Genomic DNA, 6,000 nt, shown 5'->3' on the forward strand with positions numbered 1-6,000 from the left:
CCACCTGTACTATCAGCCTGACACAAATGTAGTGCTGCATTCAGGAGCATCTAATTGTATTGGTCTACCACCAGCTGTTGTTCAGTAGGACAGCACTTGAGAACAGTTTTCTCTCCAGGATGCTAGGCTCATATAACCTTACAGATGACACCTTCGTGCTACCTCATTAGCACAGGAAGGCCAGATGCAGAAGACATTCAGCTCGATGGGATGGCTTTCACCGGGCTGTGGTTAATGGAGCCAGTGAACTATAGCAACAGAGCATTACTGAGCTTTGTCACCCATTAACTTTGTTTTTCTGTCTCTTCACTCGGACTCGTTACGCAGAATCAGGGCTCCCCGCGGGTCGTGGATTACATTAAAGCAGCACATTGATGCTTTACGATCCAGATCGCTCAGGTCTCTCAGTCATCACTTTGCGGGCGATATGCTAATGCACCCTTTGAATGGGTTATCGTGCTGCAGTAAAGGGTGATAACAGGCGCTGATTGGGGGATAGCAGGGTTACAGATTAGGACATGAGGAGGGAATGGATCTACGTGGAGTCATGAGCCCACTCATCTGAACACTTCAGAAGTGCATTGGAGCGTATAGCTCAACTTGTAGAGCTGCTGGCCCATATATCAGGACTCAGTTTCTGTGAAGTGGACCCAGGTTTGAATCTTTCCTGGAACCATACATGCATGTCATCCCCTAAATCTTCCCCTTTCAACACTGTCATCTCCAATAAAGTCTAGTCTGGCCCAAATACATCTTTAAAAATAGAACTTTATGTTAAAACTTTCAAATGTTTCCAGACATCAAAGATGCTTTTTTACATGTTTAAAATACTCTAGATAAGATTGCAAGTGACACAGCATATCATAACAATCAATATATTCAGATTATCACATTTCCTTGTGCACGTGAGAGAGGTCGCTCGTGGTGATGATCCCACGACCTTAGTGTTGTGGTGGGGTCTCCCTGCTCTCACCAGAACCATTTCCATGTGCATTAGCACCAGTTAGTGTTGTGCTGTGTGAAAAAAATCTGACACTGTGCTACCTGCCCCAAACCCCCAATGGACCTACAATTACAAAGTAGGGAAATCCAGTAATAAAGAATGATGATGAAAGGGAGGTTATGTTCAAAGCACATTTCAACAAATGTATATCTAGAAAGATCTAATACACTGCAAGGCTAACAGTTGTGCAAGTCCATCACACAACACACTGTACCACTGTGCCAACTGACTTCCTTGACATAATTTTGCCTTTAAAATACTTTTTCGCATTCATTAACATTGGGAAATAAATATCGGTAAATCAGCGTACCATTTTTTTGGCGATAAATAAACTAACTAGTGCGAACACTTTTATAGTACTTATTTGAATCATTAGGGTCTAAAATTTGTAAAATGCGCTAAAAGCCAAAACCAGAGTTATTTTCCCTCTCCATTCATCCGAATGAGCCGAGGCAGGAGATCGGAGGCGGGGCTTAAGGAAAACTCAAGCATGATCTATAAGCAAAAGGCCGGATGATCTGGGTACTTTCTGAATCTACAGCCACTCCGTTTTGTCTTCATGTGCCACTGAGTAACTGTGATAGGAACAAACAAGACACTGTATCACAATGTCTTTATACATCCATGTTTTAAGCAGCTCCCTGGAGCAGAAAACGATTCAAACTCGAGACAATATGCTGCCATTTTGATCTTCTGATCCATTTATCATACAGAGTCTCTGACCTTCTAACAGGCTCCACCGGGACCTGTGATTTGTGTGGAACATGTGTCTTTATACCGGCCCTGTGCCTCTCTATAAGGCTGGTAAGGACCTTATCTCCCTCTCATCAGTCTGTCTCTCAATGATAAGGATAATCGGGGTATAAATTGACGGGAATACCATAAATGTCAAACAGTACATACCGAGGATCAGCGCAGTACTCGTACACAATGGGGCATTGTACCAAACTGGCTCTACGTCATCAGAGGGAAATGCACTTCATAGAGAATAGTCTGTGCTTTCCTGTTGTGAGGGCAGACATTCCAGTAAATGCTCTACATAGTGCCACAAGATTGCAATGTAGGTTTAACATTCTCCTTTTTCTGGGCAGGTTAATGTCTGTGAGTATGGAGCTTTGGCTGGGAGGTTAAAGCTAGCTTAGCACAGAGACAGGAAGCAGCGCGAAATATCTACCATGGACCGCAACATCTAAATGTGTTTGTCTTAGCAACATCTCTAAAGCTCACTAAATGTTAGTTTCACATTTCTGTTAAATAAACAATGTAATACAGTCTGATACAATGTGTAAGCAGCTTAGCTTCAAGTGCTTGTCGAAGCTAATCAAAAGAAGAATGAGTGGTGAAAGCAAATGACCATATTTCCCATAATGTCTAAGTTGTATTATGGTAAATGTTTTTGTAATAGGTGACAGTGTGAAAAGTACTTTGATGGTCAAAACCCTGTGTTCCCGGTCTGTTTCAACTGCTCTTACTCGAACACAAAAAACCTTAATCATCACCACATGTTGGTGCATATACCTGCAGTGAATATACAAAGAAAAGACACTGAAAATCTATTCTACAATTAGCAAGGTTGTCGATATGTGTGTCTGATGGATGAACATAATGTAGAGTTACCCAATCATTTCCTATGGTGGTCTTTTTTGACTGGGAACACGTTATAAAGTTGAGTAAAACCTCAAAATGCAATGGAAGTGGTGATCAGCAACTTAATATCCTCAAATACCGACTGTGGAGGATATCAATAGGCCCTGAAGAGATCCAATGTAGAACACAATATTTATGATTGATGAAACCGGTCAGATTGGGCCTAAGGGTAAAATGAGTAGTTTTATTTCAACCCAGCTCTCATTCAGTTCTCTCTGTTGCACCTTTATTTCCGTTTGAGGCCAATAAAGCTGGAATATGATTATATTAAATGTTGCCTTTTGCGATATAATAATAAAATAACCGTAGCAAATCCAAAGTAAAATCAATGTTTCACACATGAGAAGGATTGTCCTCTGGCAGCACTCTTACATTCATGTAAGAATGTAACATGTAAAAAAACACATCATCTCTTTGTGGTTAACTTTAAAACTTACTTTGGCAATCTGACAATGAAAGTGATAGATAAACATCATCAATTAGATATAAGTTTCCAAAACCCCCCTCTGTCCAAATAATGTGGATTGGTGGATTGAGATCATCTTTGCTGACTATCAGGAACAATTTAAATGTTTAAAAAACGTTTCTATTAAATCAGTTTTGGTAAAGCACTCCTCGAAGAAAATGGTCACTGGAGAAAGTTGTAAAAAGTCTACAAAAAAATAAATATTTGTTGCGTTTTTATCTGCTGCTGTGTGTATTAAATGTCCAAAGAACCCTGAGTATTTCTCCATCCTCTGAGAGCACAGTGACTCCCTGCAGCATTGCATCATGTTGTGGTCCCCTGCCTGGATATAGGGCTCCCTGTGGTTGTGGCCCCAGGCCCGGTGGCTCCACAGCGGGCTGGCGGGGGCTCAGACTCTGGGCGGTGGCCCGGTCAGGGCTGCCAGAGCTTTGGATCTCCTCCAGCTGCAATCACACTCCAGGGCTCTTCTCCACACAGCACTGAATGCATTGAAGGTCACATAGAAAACAAAGGACACTAGAAACTAAAATACCTCTAAAAATCCACACGAGATGGGGTGGAGCTGCGGCACATTTACTTGAAGAACAATTCCAGAATGTCTATTTGCCTAACAGTGATTGTGTTGAGGATTTGGGGAGAGTCCCACGGGGGGGCAGATGGAATTAGGAAAGGAGCTGCTAGAGCGATAGAGCACCTAATGACCTCTGGCAGAGGGGGAAATGAGTGTTGTTAGGGGTCTGAGTGAATTAGCGGGGCCATTTGTATTCATGGCTTTATTACAAAAGTGAGATGGTGGAGAGGGCCTCTGAATGCTTTCATTACAGTCACAGCCCCCCCCCGCAGGAAACCAGCCTCAGGCCTCCTAAAGCCAGGTCTGAAGTCAGCGTGTCTGTGAGCGGGATTTGTTTGTAACAAGATGAACCTGTCGGCCAACAGTGATTAAAATGGGTTGAAATGGTTCTCAGTAAAAGGGGGTTAAGGCTTTTTTTTGTGTTTGTGTGCGTAAGTTCTCTTTGTGGTCTATTCAGTAAATCGTCACCTGAGGAAACTAAAGGAGGAGAGTCTAGTTATGTTTTCTGTAGGGATTAAAGGGGGGGGGGACGTCTGGCTGAGACCAGGAGCTTTCGGGACAGAACATAAGCCGCGTTCACACCGGAGTACTTTTCCCACTTTAGTTCTGATATAGTTCCGAAATGTCGCGTTCACACCAAGAAGAGCCGGAACTAAAATTAGTCCATGAGAACCTTTTTACTCTCATGCGGCTTTCTTGTGAGAAAAGAGCTATATTTCTGATTGGCTGGGCGGATTGCAAACCACGCTCCGTAAAACGCAAAAAAAAGTTTTGTGAAGCCACCTTTTTATTATCCTCGCATTAGCATTATTAGCATTAGCATTAGCCCAGCGCAGAAACGCAGAGAGACTAACTTATGGCGACACAAAATAAAACATGGGAGCGGTGGAGATGAGGAGGTGTCGGTGTTCTGGCGATTTACTCGGAAAGCTTCAGTAGCAGCTTCTACTGAAGCCAGTCCCTAACTCCGGGGACTTCCGGGCCGGGGATTTTGGGCAGCAGTATACGCCGTGAAGTGTGTTTGCGGCCAGGGGGGTGGGGGGGGGGGGGGGGCCAGTAACCCAAAGCCAATAAAAGAAGAAGTGACGTCAGCGCTTCATTTGCCTAACCACCCCCAGGGACTATCCGGTGTGAACGCGATCTGTACTTAATTCATCAGAACTAAAGAGTTCTGGTGAACTAAGTTCTCATGAACCTTTGTGGGAAAAGTACTGCGGTGTGAAAGCGCCTATTTAATAGAGGGAGAGTTAAAAATCAGACAGGGATCTGCTCATTTCATCTGGCTGAATCCCCCCCCTCCACTGATGGGATGCAATAAAGCACCCGTCTGAACGTGGGGTTTTGTTGGAGGAAGTCAGAGAGCTTTCTCAAATACAATCAGAAAAATATTACCCTAAATGCAACGAGGAACGACCGCCGTCAAGTAAAATTGCATCAGTGTGACTGAGACGTCACTCAACTTATTCCTGCAATACACAACATTCTGACATGCTTCTTCCAACAACATATCAGCGTGAACACAATGTCAGTTCTGTCTGGTAATCTGTTCAGTGTCAATCTACATTTCAGTAGTGTTTGCCCTTTGAGTGAAATTAAGGATTTAATTATATAAATACGCATATTGGATATTCGACTGATACTAATACAAACGCCTGGATCAGATGTGACACTGCTGCTGATCTAATCAATTCAATTCCATGTTTATACCACATATACTGGAGTTTTATTTTCATTTAAAAAAGGGTTAAACTTGAATTTGAAATTATTTTTAAGATTTATTTTACTAAGCTACTGTTTTATCAGGGATGCAAATTCATCAGGTATGAAAAAGGTGACAAGGATCCGAGCCCCCCGACCCCACAGAATATCGGCTTTAAAATGAGGAATAACAGAGGATTTTAGCGGTCAGAACAACTAAAGCAGCAGTGTTAATATTAACAGAAACGCCAAAGAGTCACATCTAATAGAAATATATAAAAGCATTTATTTTAATTGTGTAGCAGCCAGTTTATAATTTTGGCAGCACTGTTGAGCATTTTGAAAATTCATTTTCATGCCTCTGTGCAAGGCTTAGTCTTTCTATCTTTATAGCCACTGGTGTAAAGTAACTAAGTTCATAAACTCAACAAGTACTGTACTTGAGTACAATTTTGAGATACTTGTACTTTACTGAAGTATTTCAATGTTTTGCTACTTTGTACTTCTACTCCACTACAGTTCAGAGGTACATGGTGTACTTCTACTCCCCTACATGTATTTAATCCCTTTAGTTACTTTACAGATGTGGATGAATGATGTGAAATATAATCAAGT

Source organism: Notothenia coriiceps, unplaced genomic scaffold (assembly GCF_000735185.1).
Source record: "Notothenia coriiceps isolate Sejong01 unplaced genomic scaffold, NC01 NC01_scaffold00033434, whole genome shotgun sequence".
NCBI classification, from domain to species: Eukaryota; Metazoa; Chordata; class Actinopteri; order Perciformes; family Nototheniidae; genus Notothenia; species Notothenia coriiceps.